This window comes from Piliocolobus tephrosceles, chromosome 1 (assembly GCF_002776525.5).
Source record: "Piliocolobus tephrosceles isolate RC106 chromosome 1, ASM277652v3, whole genome shotgun sequence".
Classification (NCBI taxonomy): Eukaryota; Metazoa; Chordata; class Mammalia; order Primates; family Cercopithecidae; genus Piliocolobus; species Piliocolobus tephrosceles.
In genome coordinates this window covers 73760050-73787361 of record NC_045434.1, presented here as the reverse complement: position 1 = coordinate 73787361, position 27312 = coordinate 73760050, and the positions used below count along the sequence as shown (strand labels likewise).

At 38.5% G+C, this 27312-nt stretch overlaps 1 protein-coding gene across 5 annotated transcripts in view; it reads left to right on the top strand.

Moving 5' to 3' along the window:
• ESRRG (estrogen related receptor gamma) overlaps positions 1 to 27312 on the top strand; it is a 597265-nt gene that overhangs the window by 121302 nt on the left and 448651 nt on the right. The window contains exon 1 of one of the 5 annotated variants that reach the window (XM_031935838.1): positions 10847 to 10952. The exons of the other annotated variants lie outside the window; for them this stretch is intronic. The gene's annotated coding sequence lies outside the window, so the exon portion shown is untranslated. Of the gene's footprint in view, positions 1 to 10846; positions 10953 to 27312 lie in introns of those variants that run through there. 5 annotated transcript variants of the gene reach the window in all.

Below are 27312 nucleotides of genomic sequence, written 5' to 3'. Positions count from 1 at the left end.
GAGTGGAAGCAGAGGAAGAAAATTTCTTGCAGAAGAGTAGTAGACCATTTACGTTAGCACATAAAAAAGTAAAACACTTAAGTATAAATCTAAGAAAATATGTACAAGAGTTATACAAATAAAACTACAAAACTCCAGTTAAAGAATAACTAAATAAATGGAGATATTAAATAGGAAGACTCAATATTGCCAAATGTCAGCTCTTGCCTACTTGGCCTATAGATTCAATGCAATTCCAGTCAAAATTTCAGCAAGTTACTCTGTAGATATCAACCCATGGATTCTTAAATTTATAGAGAAAAAAAAGAAAAGATCCATACTAGTCAACACAAGAATGAAAGAGAACAATATGAGAGAACTGAAACTACTTTACTCTAAAGCTACAGTAATCAAGACAGTGTGGTATTGGCAAAAGAATAGGCAAGCAGATTAATGGAACAGAATAAAGAGCTCAAAACTAGACCACGTAAACACAGTCAATTAATCTTTGACAATGGAGCTGGGGAAATACAATGGAGAAAAGATAGCCTTTTCAACAAATGGTGCTTGAACAACTGTATATCCACATGCAAAAATAAAAGAATGAATCTAGACATAGATCTTAAACTCTTCACAAAAATTAACTCAAAATGTGTCATATACCTAAATGTAAAATGTAAAACCATAAAACTTTTAGAAGAGAACATAGGAGAAAATGTAAATGACTCTGGGTATGCCAATGACTCTTTAGATACAGCACCAAAGGTACAATTCATGAAATAAATAATTGATTTCATTAAACTTAAAAATTTCTTCCCTGTGAAAGACACTGTCAAGGGAATGAGAAGACAAGCCAAAGACTGGGAGAAAGCATTTCCAAAATACATCTCATAAAGGATTGTTATCCAAAATATACAAAGAACTCTTAAAACTCAACAATCAGAAATCAAATAACCCAATTAAAAAATAAGCAAAAGAAAAAGACCAGAACAGAAACCTTACAAAAGAAGAAATACAAATAGCAAATAAGCATAAGAAAAGACAATCAACATAATCTGATGTGATTAGGGAATTTCAAATTAAAACAACAATGAAATACCACTGTACACTTATTTGAATGGCCAAAATCCAAGACACTGACAATACCAAATGCTGATGAGGATGTGAAACTACAGGAACTTTCATTCATTACTGATAGGAATGCAAAATGGTACAGTCACTTTGGTTTAGAAGACAGTTTGGGCAGTTTGTTACAAAACTAAACACACTCTTACTATATGATTCAGCAATCATATTCCTTGGTTTTTACCTAAATAAGCTGAAAACTTGTGCCACACAAAAATATGCACACATACGCTTATAGCAGCTGTATTCATAACTGCCAAAATTTGGAAGCAACCAAATTGTCTTTCAATAGTGAATAGTTAAATAAACCATGATACAGTCAGACAACGGAGTATTATTCACTGCTGAAAAGAAATGAACTATCAAGTGATGAAAATACTTAAAGGAAACTCAAATGCATGTTACTAAATGAAAGAAGCAAATTTGAAAAGGCTATATAGTATGTTAAACTATATGTCTTTCTAGAAAAGACAGAGTCCTGTGGAGACCGTAAAAAAAAGATTAGTGGTTGCCAGAGGTTGGGGACTGCAGGGTGAACAGGTGAGTCACAGAGGATCTTTAGGGCAGTGAAACTATTTTGTATGATATTATTCTAATAGATAACATGTCATTACATTTATTCAAATCCTTATATAACCCCAAGAAGTAGCCCTAATGCAAAGTCTGAGCTTTGGGTGGAAACACTGTGTCAATGTAAGTTCATCAGTTGGAGCAAATGTACCCCTCTGTTGGGGAATATCAATGGCTGGGGGGTTGGGGGGGCTGTGCTGTGTATGTGGAGGGTAAGTAGGTGATACTTAAGATACTGTACCTTCCTCTCAATTTCGCTTTGACAACAAAACTACTCTAAACAGTAAAGTTTATTTTCTTAAACAGAGTAGAAGACAAGGCCAATTGTAAGGTCTTGTTTAGGAAACTCAGGTAGTCCAGTTCAAATGGATGTGTACACAAGGCTGGAGTGCTGAGAGATGTGGCATGAGATGCAAGTAGGGCCAGCCAGAAACAAATAAGGTGACTAAGAGTGGGATTCCATTCTTTTCACTTTCGTATGTATAGGTTTCTGTTTCTTATAAAAGCAACCACCCTCTGTAGGATGCATGGGTTTTGACAGCTGGAAGGCCCTTGGTTTACAGCGGCTTATAATACAGTAGAATTTGCAATATGGAATTTTAGAGGCACAGGGAAAAGTTTGGGCTGGTTTTGTTCAGCAGGAATAGACTGAAGTAGACTGAGGTTCCCTGGGACCTCAGGACGATGCTGGGATAAGAAAAAAAGAGCCAGAAGTTGAGCACCATGGTGGGGGAAGGGCGTGGAAGAACAGGCATGGAAGGAAGGCCATCCTGGGAGATGCCTATATCTCTAAATCCCTTACAGGTGAGCCTGCACCCACTGAAGGCATGTGCTTTCCTAGTAGTGTGGCTAGTTTCTACCTTCTGGTCTTGCTCTTCTGATTTCTGTTTATGAGATGACTACTCCTAGAGGTGGAGCCCAAGGGCTTGGGAATAGTAAAGATAAGTAAGTGGACTTGCTGCCAATGGACAATGAATCCTTACTTTGCTCCTAGTATCAGAATTCATATGTATAGACAGCCTGAGCAACCATCTGGTGCATCATTTGAAGCAGAATGAATGGATACAAATAATCTTTTGTCGACACGTTATACTCCAACATGATTCTTCCCTTAAGATGAGACTTCTGTGGAAGTGGGCTGATCATTCTGATGAAAGATAAATGCAAGAATGTCCCTAACATTTGCTGGGCTAGGACAAGTGTCCAAATGGAGACCTAGGTACCATGAATGTTTAAAAGCTATAAATCAGGCTTATAAATTGTTAAATAAAACATGTCCTATGGTTCTACCTTGACAAATGTACCTTCATGATCCTTTTTACTTAAAATGTGGCCCACATACCAACAGTGTTAGTATCATTTTGGAGCGCATTAGAAATGCAGACTTTCAGGCCCTACCCCAGATTTACTGAATCAGATCTGCATTGGAACAAGACCCCTAGGTATTTTGTTAGTACATTAAGCTTTGAAAGGTACTGTTCAGAATGACCTGGAAGGCCAAGCTCTAATTTAGAATCCACAGACTTCTTAGAGTAGTGCACCAGACCACAGCAACATTACAAGAACTGTTTCTCAGCCCTGAGCCTCTAGTCTGACCCCCTTCCTACTCCCAGCTCCTTCCAACATCTGAGTGCCTTGTGCATACTTGTATGGATACCCTAGTCTGCACGTTCATATCCCTTTAATATGGCTGCCCTTTGGCCTCCCTGCAGTCCTAGGAATGTATCTAATAGACTAGTCAGCCACTGGGAGGATGGAGTCAGGCCTGAAGTAGGCCTAGAACCACTTGAGTAGGGAATTCCTAGAAGAGGGGCATAGGCTCTAGATGGGCATGTCCTCTCAGCCACACCATGGAGAAGGGTACAGCCACAGGACGTCAGGGCCTCTCGTGCCCTGGTTTGAGTAGTACTGGGAGAATGTATTTCTTCCACTGGGGATGAGATGATTGTGGTGATAACACTCAAACTAGAATGTCTTCAATAAGTTGGTAATTAACAGAAGAAATCTTGCATTAGAACATTCATCTACATCTTGAAAAAATGGAGCTGCTGATAGGTATCTAGGATGGTAGAACATCTTAGGGACTTGACAGCTTACACTGAAGTCTGAATTTCTTGCCATTGAGGTTGGGATGGTTTGGAGGCAAGATGTGTCCTGAGGGATTTAAGAGATTGACTCTTGACACAATGAAGTCAAGAAGTAGGAAAAAAATAGGCATATGTGTAACTTTTCAGTTGCATAACATTTGACTTGTCCATAATACATTTGACTTGCATTTTCATGGTTAGCCAAAACTAGCTTTCCAAAAGATATTTTGTGCCCTCTTTCAAAATCTGACACTCCATCAAATGGAATTTCTTTTAAAAAAATGTAATGAAATGTGATTAGTGAAAATGTCTGTGAAATTTATTAAACTATTAAAATCCTATTGGGTCTTTGTTTATGAAATGTATTTTTCTGTATTTGAGGTTTAGGGAAGCTTGATAATGAGGCTGTGAAGATTCATGGCCTCTTTTCTATGGCTTAATTTAGGCTCTATATCAAATATGTAAAATAATGTTATATCTTCCCACTACCTCTGTGGATCATACATTTTGTTATTTCTCTGCCAGAGGTTTTTTCCTCCTTCTTTTCTCCTTTTATAAAGAACTACTAATAGTAGGAACATTTTTTATATAGAGAGCCATTATCTAGACCAGAAAGAAGAAGTGAGTTTGGATAATGATTTTTCCTTCCAGGTGTAGCTTTAGGGTTAGGTAGACACATACAGATTCACACTCAGTGTCAGCTGCCACCCTCACCCCTCCATACACTCATTTAGGAAATGCATATTCCATCATATACTGCCATTATCTAAACTCCCCAGGGCCATCATCAGCTTCTGTGAGGCAAATGACTTGCTCAGCAGAGTTGCCCATGGGGTAGAGAAATGGAGATGATCAGGCTATGCAGTATCCTTTGGGGATGGGGGCGTGGAGTGGATGATGTTGCTGTCAGCAGACCTGTGACTTAAGGAGGCAGCCAGTGATCTTTTATCCATTTCATTGCAAAGCAGCTAAGGCCATCCTTGATCCCTTCCATGTGCAATTTTTACATCTGTTCTGTGATTTACTTTCTCTTCACTTACATTTACATTGTGCCAGTGACTTTGCTTTGCTCTGAGGATAAAGATCAAAATCCTAAGCATGCTCTCAAAGTCCTAGTTAATCTGGCCCTACCCACCTCTTGCACCTAATCTCACCCTATATCCTCCACCCTGTGCACCTGTCTTACTGCCTTCTTTTAGATCCTTGGAATCACCATGCTCTTTTTTGCCACAGGACCTTTGCACCTGCTGCTCCTTCTGCTTAGAAATCTCCAGGCAGTATCTTTGCCTGGTTAATTCCTACTGTTTTCTCAGATACCTGCTTTGTCTCCTCATCTTTAGGGAATCCTTAGTTGGCTTCTCTCTGTCGGTCAAATCTCTTTTTTGTGTACTTTCAGATCACTTCTTTTCCTAATGTGAATTTGAGTAATGGCTGACTCTTCCACAAGACTGAGACACTTTGAGGCAGAGACTGTGTCTGCTTTAGCTTCTCCTCTGCCTGCCTTGTACTTTCCATAGAGCCCTGCACAAAGTAGGCCCCTGGTGTCCCTTATGGAAGGGATCAGAGAGCACAATGTGATTTTCCTCTTCTCGGGTTTCCCTAAGGACATCACTGCATGGTTTAATATTTGGCAAAATGTCATCGAATTAGTTGTATAGGTTAGTGGTACATTTTTAAAAGCTTCATTTTGGGATAATAGAGGAGGATAGACAAGTCTTCATTCAACTTGTATAAGAGGAAGCCAGCAAATGCTCTAGAATTACGTGGCTTGATGCTGTTAGATTCCTCAGAACCTCAGGAAACATGGTTAAGCCTGTCTTTAGGAGACAGAACTATCTAATGAATAGTATTAACTTTGAGCCAATTATTTTTATCCTGGGTGGCACCAAAAAGTGTCGCATACTCTGTGACTTTACCTCTAAGCAAGATTGTTTTCATTCTATCAAGCAATGGTGGTTTATAACCTCAGAAACCAACTCTGTCGCTTCCCTAGTAATCAGTGTCACAGCCAGGATGCTTGTCCCACTGTGTGATATACATTCCTTTCACTATAATTTCAGAGACTCATTTCCTTTTGCTCTTTCTTCAGGGATAATCTGTTTTAATAATTATTCTTTAGGTAGATGAATCACATTTATATAGCACCTTATAGTGTACAAAGTGCTTTAAGTACATCATCCCATTAAATCTCCAAACAACTCAGTGAGTTGAATATTATTTTCCTGTCCTTTCACAAAACAACCAAGAGAAATTATAGAACTTATTCAAGATCATATGGTTTGTAAGTGACACATATGGGTCTCTAACCCAGGTGTGTGGATTTCCACATTTTCACACTATCAGGAGCCATTCTCTGTACACAGGAACTGATATTCTACCTGGTTCTTTTTTAGACTTCCTGTCTTGTCATAGTAATTGTATATACGTTCTCAGTTGCTATTTTCTACACCTATGTTCATGTTCACTGTTCCTTTCTGAGCTCTAAGTTTTCTATGTGTAATATATTGGTTATATAGTCCTGAAATACAGTGTCTTTTTAGAAAGCTTTGAAGTGATTAGATTTCAATGATTCCTATACAGTGCACTTCTATTCATACATTCTGGTAGTGTGCTGGCTTTGTTTTTTAGCAGCAAGATTTATTAGCCTAGCAGTGACTTTTATAATTTAACAATAAGAAAGAAAAGAAAAGAAGAGAAAAGAAAAGAAAAAAGAAAAGAAGGTTTTACTTGTGGAAACACACCATCTAATGGATGAGACAACAGATGCAGGACTTTACAGATTAAATTTGTAGCCTGAAATGTTCATTTACACCTCTGTCTCTGCCATGCTTTCAAGTGGGAACACGTTTTTAAACATTCACAGACAAGGGAATTTTAGGCACTTAGCTACACTAAGCCTTGTCTTCTTGGAATGAAGACAGTAGAAAGCAGAAAAACTCAAAGACTTGTCCAGAGATCCCTAGTTGAGAGGAAATAACCAGGTCACCAACATTCAGTAGTACTTAGGCAATGCCAGGGCCTCACACTGAGGTTACCAGCTTGCCAGCCATCTGTAGTAAGGCGGCTACTCTCAGATTCTCCCAAACCACTTTCTTTCTCTCGCTAGTTCTTTTGATTCCTTTGTGTTTATTCCATAGTTTCAAATAAGAACAAAGCGTATAAACTGGACTTTCTATTTGCAGTTAAACAAATAGCAGAAAGCACTGGCAACTTTTCTTTCTTTATGGTTGTAACAATTATGTCATGTTTGACTATAGGGTTAGAAGTATCAAATAATTTCTTAGGTAAAATAATTTCAATAATGATCCTGTAACAAGAATTATAGTGGATAATTCCTTTAAAATGAATAATCTGTAGTAAAGATTATGTCACACTTTATTTTGTGTGTGTATATGTGTGTGTTTTTCTCTTTTAGCCAAATGGTTTTCAATAGCAATTACTGAAGTATCAATGACCTTCTCCTTCAATTGAATTAAAAAACTTAAATGAAGTTTTACTAGTATCAGCCTTTGCTGTCATACAGGTAATTGAGAACATGATATATGTTACAACAATGCCACCTATAGTTAGTAGCCTTTGTTTAAAGCAAGGTAAAATTATACATATGCTGCGGTAGAAAACAGCCTAAAATAAAAGTCTGTTAATCAACAATGTATCAAGTACCACCTACCCTTCCAAGCTCTAGGAAGAAATAGACAAAGAAACAATAAGGGTAAATTTCTCAAGTTGTGACTCTTTCAGGGAAGGTAGGAATTTACTTAAAAAAGAAATCCTTAATAAGAGATAGATAGTTTATATTCTAAATATCTTCTAATAGTTTGTGGTTTCTTTTATTTTCTTCATGGTATCCTTTGATAAAAATAATTTCATACCCAGATAGACTTTATTACTTTTTCATGGTTGATATTTTTTGTGTTGGCAAATTTTCTTTTTGCTGACTGAGAGGTCATAAAGATATTCTGTTTTATTGTCTTAAAGTTGTAGAGGTTTGCTTTTCACAACCTTTAGTCCAGCTGGAATTTGTTTCGTGTGGTATAAGGTAGGGTTTCTTTAAAGTTTAATCAGTTATCTCAGCACAATTTACGGAATAGTTCATCTTGTTCCCACAGATCTGCAATTTACTTTGTTAGATTCCAAGTTACCATCTGGCGAGGTCTTTTTCGTGAGCTCTCTATTTGGTCCCATTGATCAATTTGTCTCTCCCTCCTTGTATAAATATCATATTGTCTTACAGTAGCTTTGTAATATGTTTTGATGTCTGATAAAAGAAGCTTGCAAAAGGATGAACAAATAAATTTGGTATGTTCCTACAAGGAATACAGTAGAGCATTAAAATCAATGAACCTCCACAGCTATGCGCATTAACATAAAGGAATTGGGCCAGGCCTGGTGATTCATGCCTGTGATTCCAGCACGTTGGGAGGACTAAGTGGGAGTGAGAGGTGACAATGTGCTATCAGCCCTCACTTTCAGCGCCTCCTCAGCCTCAGCCTCCACTCTGGCTGCGCTTGAGGAGCCCTTCAGCCCGCCATGGCACCGTGGGAGCCCCTCTCTGGGCTGGTTGAGGCCGGAGCCGCCTCCCTCTGCTTGTGGGGAGATCTGGAGGGAGAGGTGCGGGCAGGAACCGGGGCTGCGCTCGTGGGCCAGTGTGAGTTCCAGTGGGCGCCGGTGTGGGTTCTGCGGGCGGCACACAGGGAACAGCCAGCCAGCCCCGCAGGCCCGGGCCAGCAGCTGCAGAGGTTGTGCCGGGTCCCCCAGCAGTGCTGGCCCACCAGCGCTGCACTCAAATTCTCTCCCGGCCTTAGCTGCCTCCCTGCGGGGCAGGGCTCGGGACCTGCAGCCCTCCATGTCTGAACTCCTTATCCTGCGGTGGGCTCCCCTGCGGCCTGAGCCTCCCTGATGGGCGCCACCCCTGCTCCCTGGCACCCGGTCCCATCAACAGACCAAGGGCTGAGGAGTGCAGGCGCTGCTCGGGACTGGTGGGCAGCTCCACCTGCAGCCCTAGTGCAGGATCCACTGGGTGAAGCCAGCTGGGCTCCTGAACTGGATGGGGACTTGGAGAACTTTTCTATCTAGCCGGAGGATCCTATGTGCACCAATCAGCACTCTGTATCTAGCTAACCTAGTGGGGACTTGGAGGGGTAGCACTCTGTGACTCTGCGTCTAGCTCAAGGATTGTAAACGCACCAATCAGCACTCTGTGTCTAACTCAGGGTTTGTAAATACACCAATCAGCACTGTGTGTCTACCTCAGGGTTTGTAAATACACCAATCAGTACTCTGTATCTAGCTCAAGGTTTGTGAATATGTATCTAGCTAACCTAGTGGGAACTTGGAGGACTAGCACTCTGTGACTCTGTGTCCAGCTCAAGGATTGTAAGAGCACCAATCAGCACTCTGTCAAAACGGACCAATCAACTCTCTGTAAAATGGACCAGTCAGCAGGATGTGGGTGGGGCCAGATAAGGGACTAAAAGCAGGCTGCCCAAGCCAAGCAGTGACAACCCCAGGGGGTCCCCTTCCACTCTGTGGAGGGTTTGTGCTTTTGCTATTTGCAATAACTCTTGCTGCTGCTCACTTTTTGGGTCCATGCTGCCTTTATGAGCTGTAACACCGCAAAAGTCTGCAGCTTCACTCCTGAAGCCAGTGAGACCACGAACCTATGGGGAAAAACGAACAACTCCAGACGTGCTGCCTTTAAGAGCTGTAACACTCACCACGAGGGTCTGCAGCTTCACTCCTGACAGAGAGACCACGAACCCACCAGAAGGAAGAAGCTCCAGACACATCTGAACATCTGAAGGAACCAACTTTGGACACACCATCTTTAAGAACTGTACCACTCACCTCAAGGGTCTGTGGCCTCATTCTTGAAGTCAGTGAGACCAAGAACCCACCAATTCGGGACACAGGAGGACTGCTTGAAGCCAGGAGTTCAAGACCTACCTGGGTAACACAGCGAGACCCTGTCTCTACAAAAAATATATTTTCTTAAATTAGCCAGGCATGGTGGCATGCATCTATAGTCCCGAATACTCAGGAGGTTGAGGCAGGAGGATCACTTGGGCTCAAGAGTTCAAGGCTGCAGCTAGCCATGATTACACCACTGCACTCCAGCCTGGACAACAGAGTGAGACTCTGTCTCCTCAAACAAACAAACACATGGAGGAGTCATAAAAGCACAGTATTGAATGAGAAAAGAAAAAACAACCAGAGAGGACTATATATAGTATGATACAATCTTGAAAAGTCCCATAGAAATAACCTAAACAATACATCATTTAGAGACACGTTCATGTAATCAAATTTCTAATTAAAACAAAGGAATGATGTGCACACAATTCAAGGTGGTGTTTACTTCTGGTGAGGAATGTAGCTGAATGGAATTGAGGAAGGGTCCACAGGTAGCTTTAATAGTTTGGCAATGCTCATTATTTAAGCTGGTTGGTAGATCCATGAGAGTTTATTCTGTTATTATGTTTCATACCTACATATATGAGATATATATACTCTCTAACGATTACAAAAGGAAAATTCAAACACCATAAAATATGTTCATGTATATAATGATAATCTTATAAAAGCATTGCAAGGGACTAGATTGTTTTCTTTACATTACAGAACTTATTCTTCAATGTTCTATTTGTAATTCAAATTAAATGTACATACACATATAATATCTAATCAAACTGCTACAATGTAATACAGTTTAAATCCTGACTCTGGAACCGACCAGCTATATGAATTTAACAAGTTACTTAAACACCCTAATCCTCAATGTTCTTATCTGTAAAGTGGGAGTAGTTCCTCCTGGGATTCTTGTGAAGATTAGCAGTTTCTCAGTAAGCACTCAATATAGGTTAATTTGTCTATTTTATTATTAACAAATTGTCTATACCCATATATGTACAGATGTATGTATACCTGTAGATATGTATATAAATATATAAAATATATAATTTTTCACTTTGTTCTATGAAGTCTATTTGATCCACGTGCTCACTTCGTCTCAATTTTTTAAAACTCTTTTAAAAATATTTATTTATTTATTTATTTATTTATTTATTTATTTATTTATTTATTTTAAAGACAGGGTCTTGGTTTGTCACCCAGGCTGGAGTGTGTCCTGCCTTGAACTCCTGGGCTTTAGGGATCCTGCTGCCTCGTCCCTCCAGGCAGCTGAGACTACAGGTGTGTGCCACTGCATTCAGCTAATTTTTTTTTTTTTTTTTTTTAAGATAGGCTCTTGCCATGTTACCCAGGATGGTCTCAAATTCCTGGGCTCAAGTGATCCTTGTGACTAGGCTTCCCAAAGTGCTGGGATTTCAGGCATAAGTGTAAATTCCTGGCCTCATTTCTTAAAAATCAAATTGATTTAGTCCAGGGTTTGGGAGCACAGTTTTAGGTGTTTTTTTTTTTTTTTTTCTTTTAAATTGATATATCTACAGCTTTTAAAATATAGTTAAAGACTAAAATGTTACGAGTTTAAGTTGGTAAATAGTTCAAACTATAGTCCTCTCAATGCTTCTGGAGGGTTAAAAACTTGTTCTAGGATCTGAGAATCAGTAGTGAGCAAAAGTTGAATGAATGGGCAAAATTCCTTGTCCTCATAGAGCTTATATTTTGGTAGAATGAGATAAACCATACATAATAGTAAGGAGGGAAGGAAGGACGGAAGGACAGAAGGAAGGAAAGGAAAGGAGGAAGGAAGGAAGATAAAAGTGCAAAAGGGAGGGAAGGAGAGAGGGACAAAAGAACTAAAAAATTAGTGTAAAAATCACATCTTCATGGGTGTTACGGGAAAAATAAAACTGGATAAAGGGAATGGGGAATGCTGGAGATCCGCTTGCTATTTTGTGCAGAATATTCCAGAAGGTACTAAAGGAAGTGAGAAAACAGGCAGGTGGATCTCTGGAACAAGAAAGTCCCTGCAGAGGGAACAGGAGCTCTGAAAGGTCTGGTGATTGGTTGCTCAAGGACACCAGGAGAATGAAGAGTCTAAGCAGATGGAGCAGTACTAGGCGATGAGATCATAACGTTACCAGAGCGGCAGATCGTGTTGTGCTTTAGTGAATGTTGTAAATATTTTTGGCTTTTAGTGAGTGATCTGAAACGCTATTGGATTGCTCTCAGCAGAGAAGTGATAAGATCTAACATATTTTTAAAAGATCACTTTTTTAAAATGGGCAAAAGACTTGAACAAACACCTCAGAAAAGAAGATATGCAAATGATCAATAAGCATATGGAAATATGTTCACAATCATTCATCATCAGGGAAAGATGGATTAAAACCACAGTGGGATGCCATTGTATACCCATTGGAATGGCCCAAATTAAAACAAACAATATCAGCAGGAGCCCATTGATGAATGCTTACAAGGATGTAGTGTAATCTGAACTTTTATCCATTGCTAGTGAGTGTGTAAAATAACATAACACTTTGAAAAACAAGCAGTTTTATATGAAACTAAAGATTCTTACCTATGAACCAGCATTCCACTCTGAGGTATTTACTCAAGAACAACAAAAGCATAGGTCTACAAAATAGCTTTGTGCAGTGTTTATGGCATCTTTATTCATAATAGCTAAAACGTGTGAAACAAACTCAAATGTCCATCAACAAATAATGAACAAATTAGGGGATATTTATACAATGGAATATTACTCATCAATAATATGATATAACTATTAATACTCTCAATAACAGATGAATCTCATAAATCTTATGCTGTGGTAAAGGAAACCAGGGACACATGGTGGTGCACACTATATGTTTCCATTCATGTGACCTTCTGAAACAAGCAAAGCTAAGCTTTCATAATAGGAATCAGAACACTGGTTTCCTCTGGGAGGCGATTGAGTGGACAGGATCATAACGGAAACTTTTTGGGATGATAGGAATGTCCTGTAACTTGGTGGAGATGGATTTACAGTAGTCAAAACTCATCAAACTTTACTCTTAAAATCTGTGTGTCTTATTGTAGGCAATAATTAGTTATTTAATGAATAACTTAATGCCTAGACTTTTAAAAAAGGAAAAAGTGTCACTGTGGCTTGCCCATAGAGAATAGACTGGAGAGGCCGAGGGTGGAGACAGGAGAACCAGTCGAGATGCCAGAGAACCAGGGAGATGCTGGTGCTGTGGACTGAGGTGGTAAGGATGAAGAGGGGAGAACAGGTCAGCTCTGGATGTATTTTGAAGGAAAAGTCAAATGGATTGCATGGGTGGTGTTAGAGAAAGAAAGAGTTGAGGATGTTTCTGAAGTTTTGGGGCTGTGCAACCACAAGATGTAAAATATTGGGGAAGGATAGATTTGCTTAAAGAGAGTAATGTGGATTCATATTTGGAAATGTTAATTTTGAGATGCATGTTAGACAAATATGCATATTACATTCAAATAAATGTGCTGAGTAGGAAGATAGATAAATGAGTCTGGAGTTCACAGGGCACATCTTGGCTAAAGTTATAAATTTTGGATTTGTAAGTATGTATATGGTATTCAAAACTATGGAGACTAACTGTGACTACCTAGGGAGAGTGTAGGAAGATAAAAGAAGAGATCCAAGGACTTGGCTTCTTTAACATTTAGAGGACCGGGAGATGAGCAACAATCAACAGAGTATAGATAAAAGAAGCAACCAGTGAGGAGGAAAGCAAAAAGAAAGTGATATTCCTAATCTTCAGCAAAGAAGTATAAAAATCTAACCAAGTACTTTTCACATTTAAATTATTTGGAATCACTTTTATCCACCAGTCAATATTTTTAATATCCCAGTGATATGATGCTTTTCATAACCTGCCTTTAATACCTTTAAGATTGAAAGTATAATTTCAAGACTTGCAGAATACTAAGATTTCATCTTATTTCTGTTTTATTTTGTGGTTTTTCCTATTTGGTTAACCTTTTGGTTTTGTTTATTCCTTGATTGAAAGCTTTTGATAGATAAATATTGGCACACAAGTGACGGAGGAATTGTTCATGCCAACCTCTGTTAACTTTCAAAATTTTATTATTTTTTTTCTGAAAGACTTGGCTATTTGTATTCTCTCTAACTGCACTGCCAGGTGTGTGACAGGATAGCTCCTTCATACACAATGACATTATTCCTAGTGCATCACCACAGGTCAATCTCTTTTGAAGGCATTCTAAGAGATTCAAATTTTAGTTAAAACAAATTTCATAATATGGAACCAAAAAATACTTCAAATAGCCAGAGCAATACTAAAAGGAACAAAGCTGGAGGCATCACACTACCTGACTTCAAAATATACTACAAAGCAATAGTGATCAAAACAGCATGGTGCTGGTATACAAACTGACACATAGACCAATGGAACAGAATAGATAACCCAGAAATAAATTCACATATTTATAGGCAATTGATTTCCCACAAAGGTGCCAAGAACATTCACTGAGGAAAGAACACCTTCTAAAATAAATGGTGTTGGGGAAAGTGAGTATCTATACACAGAAGATTGAAACTACATCCCTATTCCTCACCACATACAATAATAAACTCAAAATGGATTAAAGATTTAACTGGAAGACTTGAAACTATAAAACTACTAGAAAAAAAACATATGGGAAACTCTTCAGGACATTGGTCTAGGAAAAGATTTTGTATGTAAGACTGTAAAAGCACAGAGCAACTAAAAAGTAGATAAATGGAACTCTATTAAACTGAAAAAACTTTCTCACAGCAAAGGAAACAATTTACAAAGTCAAAAGACAACTTGTAAATGGGAGAAAATATTTGCAAACTGACACAGACTAGCTGTGAGAAGAGACAAATATCCGGAATACACAAGAAACACAAACAACAGCAAAAACAAACAAAACAAACAAACAAATAATTCAGTTAGAAATGGGCAAAGGATCTCAATAGAGATTTCTTAAAAGAAGATGCACAAATAGCCAATAAGTATTTGAAAAAATGTTCAACATCACTAGTCGTCAGGGAATTGCAAAAATCAAAACCATAACGAGATATTATTTTCCTTCATTTAGAATGGCTGTTATCAAAAAGACAAAAAAGAACAAATGCTAGTGAGGACGCAGAGAAAAGGGAAGACTTATGTACTGTTGGTGGGAATATAAATTACCATGGCCACTATGGTGAACAGCATGGAGGGTTCTTTTAAAAAACCTAAAAATAGAACTACTGTGTGATCCAGCAGTCCCACTACTGTGTATTTATCCAATAGAAAGGAAATCAGCATATCAAACTCTTATGCTTATTGCAACACTATTCACAATTACCAAGATATGGAATCATCCTAAATGACCATCAATGAATTAATGAATAAAGAAAGTGTAGTATATCGACACAATGGAATACCATGCAGCCATAAAAAAGAATGAGATTTTTTTCATTCACAGCAATGTGGATCAGCCTGAAGGACATTACATCAAGTGAAATAAGTCAGGCAAAGAAAAGAAATACCCTGAATGTTCTTACATGTGGGAGATTAAAAGTATTTAGTTCATGGAAAAAGAAGGTATAATTATGGTTATTAGAGACTGGGAGGGGTAGGGGTGAGGGAAGGATGGGAGAGATTGGTTAACAGATACAAAGTTACAGCGAGATAGACAGAATAAGTTCTAGTGTTCTATAGCACTGTAGGTTAAATATTAACAATAATTTAATGTATATGTTCAAAAAATCTAGAAGAGAAATTTTGGATGTTCCCAATGCAAAGAATTGATAAATGGTTATGATGATGGATATTCTAATTACCATGACTTTATCATTACACATTGTATACATGTATCAAAATATCACTCTATAATGTATAAATACGTACAATTATTACATGTCAACTAAAAATAAAGGGAACAGAAACCCAACTCCATATGCTGTTGCCAATGCAAATAGTACCAATGAAGTGACAATCAGATGAACAGCTAAGTTCACACATGCTCAGGCAGGATCACTACTGAGATGTCACAACTTACTCCTCTGCCTGTCAGCTGGCAAGTGTCTTAATTGAAGAAACATAGCATATATATTAACGTGAACCATACTGCATTATATGTGATAGCCTTGTTATTCTGAGGCATACATTATACATACATTTAGAACCTGATTAGGTAATCAGAATATTGTTCAACTGGTGAAATGCTCAAGGCATGATCTTTGACTCATTTTATATAAGGTCTTCTTATTTACATATGCCTAAATCAAGTAATTAGGGGCGTTCAGTGCATTATATTGAAAATTGCATAATGCACTGTGCTCTTGTATCCCTAGAAGAGGCCAAGATTCATCATGTTAAATTAAGCAGCAAGAAGTAGGAATAATTATGGAATTTCCAGGGTATAGAATGAAGCAAACTGAACTTGGTTTTGATGGCCCCAATGCAGGGATGGGAAATTCTTGAGTAACTTTACAGAGCTTTCCTGAAAATGGTCATCCAAGAGGTGTGAAGACTTCTTCAGTGGAGAGGGGCTGTACTGAAATTTTTATTTTTTTAATACATTGAGTTATTACTTATAGCACTTTTTTTATCCATGGAGTAGTACAATTAAAAAAGGCACTGATTGCACACATTAACAAGTCCATTATATCATAATCTAAAAAATATGTTCAGAGATGAGATATGATATAACTTGGCTTATAAGCTAAGGAACCAAGATGACAATTAATTGATGTTTTAGGGATATTTATCTTCTCTTTAACAATTGAAAAGTAGGAAGGAGCATGGAATCTATAGAAAATCTAAAGTAATGATGGTAATATAAACTGTCTCGGCCATTTTCCATTTTGCATAGGCTTTTTAGTGTTTTCCTTCTTACTAGTCTTACGATTTTTTTCCATTGCCCCTCAAAGTGATATATCATTAATGATAAACCATATGATTGTTTTAATATTTATAATTATGTCTGTTATATTGTTTCTTTAAGCACTTTAAAATATGACACAAATGAATACTTGAGCTATATTTTATATAATTTCAAAATAATGTTAGCGTTCTTCCCACTTTGCAAGTAGAACGTTTGCCTGTGCAGCTCTGTGATTTATGATGACATCACGTCCTTTCAGAGATAACACTGTTATGTCACTGAACCTGAAGTGGTGAGGTCAAAAGTACATGTGAAGTAATTATGGGCCTGAACCGAAGACCATGCTTCAGTTCAAAGGAAAGCGAGCAGGTCCAAGAGTGAGGGTGAAGGTATCAGGGGATAGTGAACAGAAAAGACGACAACAAATCTCTGAAATACGGTCAACGGCATGAGCAGAGATTTTACCCTCAGCATTTTCATAGTATGCTTTGGAAAGTGAAAAGAAATAATGATGAGGAAAAAAAAGCCTGTGAGCCTTTAAAACTTTGCTCTATTGCATTACTAAGAAAGGCTTTGGATAACAGAGGGGTTACATAAATGAGAGCAGGTGCGGTCGTGCAGAGGTAACTATTCAGCATATGTAAGTGCAGTTGGAAAATCATTGTCTTGCAGAGAATACTCGAAATTGGTCCCTAATGGCCTTGGTTTTTGTCATATGGTCTTGATTATAAGGCTAAAATTGCATTGCCATGCCTTTAGTGTGAACGAGATGGATGGATAATTATTACGTGTGCTGAATACCTTTCTGCATGGAGGAACTAGGACATCCCCTGGTCATTGTAGCCACCATTTCGACTGACTGTCAGAAAAGCTCGAAGCAGCCAATTCATCACCATATTTATGTGGGGGAGAAATGGCAATGTGCCTCTGTGGTTGGGTGTGCACACTCCCACATACATATACATATGCAGATTGTGGACATGCTGAAGTGGCCCAGTGTAAGTGATTGTGAGGCAATGTTCAAAGAAGCAGTTGAATTAGTGGAAGTAAGGGGTTCAAAAATGAAACAGCAAGCTCTGTAGAAAATTGATGACTCTTGGTGGTGTCCATGTGCTAGCAGCTGGCAGCAAAGCAGTGCCAGGAAAGATCTGGGGGCTCAGTTGGAAATGTTGCAGGAAGTTTAAAATTTTATTGACAATAGGAGCTGTTTCTGGAAGACTGATGATTTTAGATACACTGAGAAAAAAACCCTTTTCTTTGTTATGCATGTATTTCCAACCAATTTTGCTATCTTGCATGCCTCTCAGGATCCTCTCAGAAGGTGGATATAATGATAGTGACAAAAATTCCAGCAGCTATTTTTGCTGAGAATAAATTTTGTGTCTGTTTCATAGTTGCTACTACCATCTTTGCTGGTTAGGACGCCACAGGAGGATGCCATGGGGGAATAAGAACAAACCTAGTACTCTGTCATATCTGAGTGGGTAAGATTCAGGAATGCAATAAGATCCCTGACCACGACCACATAACTCATTCATCATGGGCATATTTATCAGGGATCCTGTCCTTGTGAGGCTGTGGCTTCCCGTTTCCATGCTGCCCTTTGCAAACTATGGGCAATTAGCTGTGAGGGCCATTATGTCTTCTACTCTAAGCCTTGAACTTTGGGGCCAGCACCGAGGGGAGAAAACAAATCACTCTTTCCTGAAAAGCTTGTAGAAAGTCTAATGTGAGAGCAGTCTCAGGTTTGAGAGGACAGTGTTCTGAGCCCCAAATCAGCATTTGACAGTTTTCTGGTTGTGGTATATAATTTGCCACTCAAATACCAGTGGGGGTGTTGGCAAGGTGTGGGGCGGAGAGCGTTTACACAAGTTGGTTGATCAGGTGTAGCCAATCACTCTAGCTGTTCTACTGACGATATTTAGATTGTTTGGATGCAGGGTGTATATTTAAGGTAAGAAGTGGCCAAAACATTAAGGAATTAAGGATGTGTGTTTGTCAATTAAAGAAAGAGTAGGAAATATAAATGCAGAACCTTTATGTATATATATTTTATATATATATATATGCAAACATATGTACATATAGTATGTGTATATGTCTGTGTGTGTGTGTTTTCTTGTGCAAAACACATAACAAGAGTCAGAATTCTGTAACAATTATTTTAGTATATTTAATGCAAGCTTTTATTTTTGCTGTATATATACACACACACACACATATATAGTGATAGTTCCATTATACCCATTATTATGCTATATAGTAGTTAAATCTGGGATTCTAGGGCAATAAAACATGAGGGTTACACTATTTTGGTGCTGTTTTTAGTTTTCATTTCTATTGGAAAGTGCTAAATTAGTAGCATTTTGTGATTCCTGATTTAGCTCTTTTAATAAGAAGCAGAAGCTAAAAACAGCCCAACCAAGCAGTTGAAGTCTTATCACAAGCCCGTAAGATCAATAAGCTAAAAAAAGTATGAAAGTTTTTGAGTGACAGCTTAAAAATGGAAAATTTAAATATATATCACTGCCTTCTGCTCCATTGTGTAATGCATAAAGCCCATTTTGGCAGTACGTTTTTAAGCAGTCAAGAAAGTGATTTATTAGTATCACTGGATTTGTGTTTATGTTCCATGCTGTAAACTATGCTTACAGCAATATATCTGTATTAAGGCATTAATACGAGGAGTGCTACCTAAGCTTAACACTACTAATATTGTCCAAAGTATAGTTTATTGGGCTATAAATGGTAACATCAGTATTGACACTTGCTGCATCATCTAAGTCCCTGAATAACTTGTATCTGATGCTAAATGAACATGTTGCTGTTGACAGGATATAAAACATAAATAGTGAATACAAGTGATATTTCATGGCTACTGCTGGTATTTTCCACTCTCTTTTGATCTGTAGAGAAGGAGTTCTCTGTGTGCTGAGACCATCATAGATTTCCCAGTGTTTGTTAGAGGATTGTGATTAGAAGATACCACATCTCGGTTTTAAACATGCTTTTTTCATGTGACCACTAATTGTAAACTAAATTTCTTGGTCAATCTCTCATGAAAGTCCTTAAGTATAAGACACCTCTCAATAGGTGGATACTCCATATACTTTTTTAAAAATAAGATAAATATGCTTTCAGAACAGGGGTACAACTAAGAATATGAATTTCTGGAAGAGTTTTTGAACATCTTCAATAATTGTATAAAATGGTCTATGTCACAAATAGATAATCATTGCTTATAATAATAGACAAATAAATAAAATGTAGGATAGTCAGCAAATCAGGAATTGAGTTTCTGTTTAACCTTTTGCACTCAACCTAGGTCTTTACTTTGATATGAAGCTGATTGTTATTAACTCATTTAACAAGTTTTAATGGAGAGTTTACTGTTATATGGTGGATGCTGTTTCCATAGACAAGTATTTTCTAAGCTTGATTTCTTTTGTTGAAAATCAAGGCAGTATTTCAAGTCTTTTGAATTTCACCAGATACACTCTCCTTTATTAAAAGCTATAAACAATGAAAAAGCTCTTTCTTAAAAGTTACCTTCAGAATAGGGGGCAAAACAGTCACGCAATTCATGAATTTGCTAATTTACCTAGGTGTTCCTACTTTACATTGTAAAGTCTAATGACATAAATTAAGTTTTGAGTTCATTAGAATTGGAAGATAGTCATATCTAGTAGTTCATTCAACATATGATTGTGGAACACCAATTACGGACCAGAAACCACGTTGCTCTCTAGACAATTAATAGTAAATGAAGCACATTCCTTATCTGAAGACATAGTCAAATAATACCTCATTTTGCTGAAGTAACTCAAAAGAAGTGAGGGCTGGGTGTGGTGGCTCATGCCTGTAATCCCAGCACTTTGGGAGTCCTAGGCGGTTTGATCACATGAAGTCAGGAGTTCGAGACCAGCCTGGCCAACATGGCGAAACCCCTTCTCTATTAAAAATATAAAAATTAGCTGGGTGTGGTGGCATGTGCATATAATCCCAGCTACTTGGGAGGCTGAGGCTGGAGAATGGCCTGAACCCGGGATGTGGAGGTTGCAGTGAGCTGACATGGCACCACTGCACTCCAGCCTGGGTGACAGATCCAGACTGTCTCAGAAAAAAAAAAAAGAAGTTTGGAAAAACTCAGTTCTTTCCCCCTCCCTAAACTAGTAAAAGAGAAGAATCAAATGATAATGAAACACATTTTTGGTTCGTTTATAATTTCTTGCTCATTTGTTGTAGATGACAGAGACAAGCTCACAGAAATGTCAATATATTCATGTACTTTCCTTGACTTTTTCACCTCAAACATTGTAATTTTTTGGAACTGATTAGGTGGTGACAGGAAAGAGACCAGTTTAGGTAACACTTATGATCTCAGATATTAATATCATGGGTGCTAACTGTGATGGACATTATTAATCTTGTTAAAAATGAAGAGAAACAAGCCTTAACTGCCTTTCTTTCTGTTGAAAGGTGAAGTACAAAGTAGACAGTGTGCCAGGAGAGGGGTAATGTTCTCATCCAGAAAATCAGAAACACATGCTCATCTTTTCAAAGCTATAAAAGTTTGTGCCTTGATGAAACCTTTTATTCTCCCTCAAGAAACCTTCAACATTATTTCACTTATTTTGCGGTAAATAAACCTGTGCCTTTGCATGTTTGCAGATAGTGGCCATGTGGTTAATGTACAGGAAACAAAGAATGAGGGAATCACCAGGAAAGGTTTCTCTCTCCTTTCGTCTAAATCCAGAAGGAGGTTGCTGGAGACGGATGTGGCTGGTCAAAAAAACTCAGTGGGAGAAGCCAGTTAAAACAGGAAACATAATAAATTCTAGAGCTTCAGCATGGTGAAGGTGTTGGAAAGGCAAAGTGCTCTCTTCTTTCCTAGTTGATTCACTGACAGCATCCAGAACAATGCTGAGCCCAGGGGAGAGGTCTCCTTCTCCCAAAGTATGCTGGAGTACCATAAACTAGAACTCAGAGTGCTCTAAGCTTATGTTCTTGTTTTGGGGGCCCTAAATAGATCCTTGAAAAAGTGCACCAAATGGTGTCAGAGTGAAGGCAGGAAACCCAGGGACTTATGAAATCCAGTGGTTTCCCATTAATTCCTCAGTGCCTTATTTCTTAGTGGAAATATTCAGCTTTGGTCTAAAAAACAGCTAAAAACCTTATGCAAAGAGCTTGTAAACAAACACCCACTTGAACCATCTGGTTTTGTAACACATACAAGTGATTAAGCCTCAGAGCTATGATTGTTAAATTTTTGAGAACACAACAATCCCAAATACCCCCAAATAGATTCCTTATACCAATTTATGGGGGGAGAAGGGGTACATGATACTATGTATAGTAGATAATCTGGAAAGGTTAAGACAGTTTTTTTGTTTCCTTCCTTTCCTCCCTCCCACCCTGCCACCCTTCCTCCTCCTTTTCCTTCCTTTTTTCACTATGAGTGTTATAGAAAGATACAACATATGGACTAAAAACATGTTTGTAGTTCCACTATACTAAGTCTACATTGTTAACAACTTAGAATGTTCCTTATCTTTACCTTCGTTATTATTTTTGCCCTTGATAGAATGAGAAACGTGTGCTTGAATGTGTGTGTTGTGTGTGCATGTGTGTGCGCGCACACACACAAGGGGGTGTCTTAGCTCCTTTTAGAATACATTAAACAATCTGGTCTATTTGCAAATAATGAATTCATACTTTTTGTTCGTAATGACTAAAGAAAGTCAGGTCAGGGGGAAATTAAATATGTTAAGAGCTCTCATTTTAGTTGTATAATATCGATACAGTCTTTATAGTTAATTTCCTTGACAAGTCGTAGGGCATATGGATTGGATTCTTCACATATTTCTAACGTGGAAATGATTCTAAATTGGAACATTTCATTTAGGTGACATCACCGTAGGGAAAAAGAATAAGTTGCACCCTGTACTGCAAGTATGTGGAAATAACACAGTTCTAGCTGATGACTTTCAAAATGAATGGCCCTAGTACACAGAACCAAAAACTCTAAAATGAAATAAAAACTCTTGTTGAGAAAACAATATTGGGTCCCCTATTTCTTTCTTTTTTTTTCTTTTTTTTTTTGCTCAGGCTGGAGTGCAGTGGCGCCATCTTGGCTCACTGCAATCTCTGCCTCCCAGGTACAAGAGATTCTCCTGCCTAAGCCTCCTGAGTGGCTGGGATTACAGGCGCACACTACCAGTGATCCGCCTGCCTCTGCCTTGCAGGGTGCTGAGATTCCAGGCGTGAGCTGCTATGCCTGGCCAGGTCCCCTATTTCTTTCTTCCTAATCTTGACCATTCCTCACCTCCAAATTTATCATAGTAGCTGGTGGGAGGAATTGTTGAAATAAAAGGGGAAAGAGAATGTTTAGTTTCAGCAGTGGTGGTTGGAGTATCAAACTCACTCCCAAATATTTGATGGTTCAAACATAATAACAGCTAATTTTTCCTTCACATAAAGTTTCTAATGGGTGTTCTTGATTGGGATGAGTCTCTTTCAAGTGATGATTTCAAGGCCGAGCTCCTTCTATCTTGTGGCTCTCTGACCTCAATACACAGCATCCACAGTTTCCTGTATCTATCGTCTGCATAAAAGGAGACCATATGGGATATTGTGTGTGGGGGGGTGGGGGGGTGGGGGGGTGGGGAGGTGGTTTATGGACCAAGTATGGGGAGGCTACTCTCTTTCTGTAGAGGAAAACTCATCTCATGACCTTATATAAGCATAAGAGTGGCTGGAATGTGGTTAGCTGTGTGTCAAGGAGCAAGAGGAACTGTTGGTTAGTTTCCATGGCAAAAGGGAAAGAGGAGAAAAAGATGGGTGTTGACACAGGACACTATGGATCTTTTTATTTGCTAAGGAGGAAACAATGAAAGTAAAACCCTTTTCAGTGATGTGCTGGTAAACTGGCTCTTCCAGGGGGAATAAAACCACTTCACCTGATTTGTATTGTTTGCCAATTTCCTTGGTGTAAATATGCACAGCCCCAGCTCTAGAAAGCTAGGAATAAGCCATTCTAGCTTGTCATTTTACTAACTAACTCTGAAAAAAATACATCTGAGGAAGTCCATTTATGGGAAGGAAGTGAGCATGCATTTTGCCTTTGGTATTTGACACAAGGAAGGATTCACTTTAGAATGAATCTCTTTATCATCTGAAAAACCATCAATATGATATATTCGTATCAACAACAGATGTGGGCATACAATTTTGAGTCAGGGAAAAATAGCGCCAAGGGCACAGTGAGTCAAGGCTACCCATCTGGCCTGAATCCTGGGTCACGCTCAGGCAAAATGTAAAGCACCTAGAACCACTTTCCAATGAGTGTGCCGAGAATACAGATGCCACTTCTGGGATAGGTTTATTTACATTTTTTTCTTGGAATGTCATGTGATTGTTCCTGTAATCATTTTCCAAGAAGAGGGAAAGACTTGGAGATGAAATGGATGACGGCAATTAAAAACATAGATGCTAAGGATAATTTCTCTGTTTCTGATTATAAAAGAAGTTGGATGTTGGGGTCATTCCCTGTGAGAGAAGCAAAGAAATCAGGCCAGGTGCGGTGGCTCACACCTGTAATGCCACTTAGGGAAGCTGAGGCGGGCAGATCACTTGAGGTCAGGAGTTTATCAGCATGGCCAACATGGTGAAACCCTGTCTCTACTAAAAATACAAAAATTAGCTGGCTGTGGTGGTGGGTACCTATAATCTCAGTTACTCGGGAGGCTGAGGCAGGAGAGTCACTTGATCCCAGTGATCTGAGATCATACCATTGCACTACAGCCATGGTGACAGAGGGAGACTCCCTCTAAAAAAAAAAAAAAAAAAAAAAGAGAGAAAGAAAGAAAGAAAAGAAGGAAGGAAAGAAGGAAGGAAGGAAGGAAGGAAGGAAGGAAGGAAGGAAGGAAGGAAGGAAGGAAGGAAGGAAGGAAGGGATGGATATGGGGGGGTGGTCTCTGTTTTAAGAAAACACTGTTAAAATTTAAATGGATGCTCAGATCTTAATCGGCTAATTAATCGACATTGTTAGTAGACCAATGGCTGTATATCCTTTGGACATTTTCACTATTACTTCTCAGCTTTTGCTGGCCAAAGAATCAGGCCATGTAATGATCAGTTTGATTTGCTCTTACCATTCTGTTTGATCCATGCAGATGTGGGTGTGGTATTCCTGAATCATGATGTAGTGGTCCAGATAGCTGGTCAAGGCATGCAAGGGCCTATGCTGCCGCCCAGTTGCTTTTGTTGTGTGTGGGTTTGTTTTCAGAAGTGTTAAAGATACAGCACCTCCCAAACCAACGATTACTCTGAGTCTTCACTGTAAAGGCTTGGAGTTTCCTATAAGGTGCCTGTTGCTTTGTTCTACTTGGGAGGGTTCTGATAGCATCATGAAGACTGTGGTCTCTAGGATTCATTTGGAACACAAGCTGAGGCTGATCAAAACCTAAAGATGAATTAGATCTGTGATTTCTTGGTTCTAGTTAGTATTGGTTTCTTTTACATCAATTGCTGTTTTTGGAAAGTACTAAAACTGGTAATGACAGAGTCAGGTACTGAGGTTTCTCAAAAAGTTAATTCATTCACTTAGTAAATAATGAGCTGTTCAGGGAGCAGTTCTCCTCCGCACGTATTTCCTTATGATGGTGAAAAGTAAGCTCCTCTGAAACTAACTTTTCTCCTGCCAGCCATCTCTATTGAATTTTTCCTTAACTGTGGTCTGCCAAAAAAAACAGAACTGAGACTTGGCACACCAGTTTTGATCAGACCAACCATCAGAATCATAATGTCCTAAGTACAAAGCCCACTAATTGAATTTCATTCACGGACTGAAATACAGCAGCCAAGGCAGAGAACACTGTCGGCTGTTTTTTATGAGGTGCAGAGTCTAAAGTCATTTTTTAAATGTGAGTGATGCAATTTCTTGTATCTTTCATTTAAAAGGCTACTTGGTAAACAGTGTTTCAGATTAGCGTATTTGTAATTTAAATGAAGACAGTTCATCAAGCTGAATCTGAAAAGAAAGGAGAAATTTGGGAAATGATTCATTCCCCTTTTTGTGTGATCTACTGTAGAAAATAATAAATAAATAGGTATAGAGAGGGGAAGAAAGGCTTGTGGATTTTAGGAGACAAAATCGAACCATTTCTAAAAGAGTCAGTTCCAATAGCTAAATCTTTGTTTTCTTCAAGCACACTAATAAATTCTGCCTAATTCATTTTTTATTTTCTCTCGGGGTTTGCTTGCAGATTTGCCTCAACAAAGGAAGCATCATGTTACATCTTTTAAATAATTGATGGCTCTCAGTTCAAGCCAGCTTGAAGGAAATTCTGAAAATAGGTACTGATTGAGCAAGTGCCTCCTTCCTCCCCACATTCCCCTCCTCAACACTCTCTCTTCTCATCTTTGTTTAACAAAACCCACTTTTCCCTCCCCTTTTGTTTCTTTGCCTCCTTGGTTGAGAGCAGAGGGTACTTTCATTTGGGTTGAGGCTTTAGCTAATTCTTGGTATCTCTCATTTATTTCACATCATTCTATTTACTTTATTAAAGATAGGGGGAGCTATTAATTATAAGCTGACTGATCTAATGAAGAGCTTTGAATTAATCAACAGAAATGTTATGTCATAATAACCACTGCAAACGGTTTGTTGGAAATCTGAGAAAACTGGGCTTATAGCTTGTCCCTCTAAATTTGCAGTGTGTTATTCTCCAACCGTCAAATTACCTTGGAAGCTGGGTCAGCTGCAGCCTTTCCCAGCTGTTCCTGTAGGTCCTAATACTGTGAGCTGATCTCTCTTATTCCCCCAGAGAGAGAAGAGCATCTCCATTTTACCTCACTCTTAGTGTGATTAGCAGTTGTCTAAGACTTGGAAAAGCCATTACCACTTTCAGGCAGATATGGCTGGTAGAACATTAGACTGGTCTATAGTGATTCTAGCTTCTAGTCATGACTTTGTAAGTCACTTTGCCTTACAGGACTTCCCTTTCCTTACTGGTAAAATGAGGGCTTTGGAGTGTATTATCACCAAGATCTTCATCAACATAGCCTTCTTGCATGCTCCAGGGAAAGGGATGATAAACCAAGAAGAACTTGCACTGCGTTTGATTTTGGGTGCATTAATGGTATTCTGACTTTGAGTGAATGAAGATCATGTGCTCCTTCTTTATTAACCTTCCTGTTTCTTTCCATGATTTTTCTTTTCTCTTAGTCTTTCATTTATGTCTTCTTCTCTTATTTATTTCCCTTCCCTTTCCTTTCTAACTTTTCATGTTTCCAGGGTTAAAGTGGAAGGAAAATGATTGGCAAAGTGCTAGACTCAAGGATCTTGGCCAACTTAATAAAGAAATCTCTTATTTTAAAAATATTTTGTCCTCACAGAAAAGCTTCCTCCATCAGAGTTTGCATCAGAAAGTAGCCAATATTATTGAATTTATGAAGACTAAATATAGAGTGGCAAATATCGGGAGATTTAAATCTGGAATTCTATGTTTGACCTCAGTTTAAGTGGATGGAGTCTTACATTGTACCCATCACTGAAAAAGCTGTATCTAAATTGATGGATTATTTTCTACTCTCGAAACTATTTCATAATCTTTAAGGCACTTTTCTTTTCAAAAGATGCATCACATAGATCATATCATGACATTTTATCTCTTAATAGATCAAGTTTCCTGGCGGTGGGGAGCTGAAGTTGTCTTTGCCCTATATCTCCCCATCATCCAGTAGCTTGCTTGCATATCCTGTG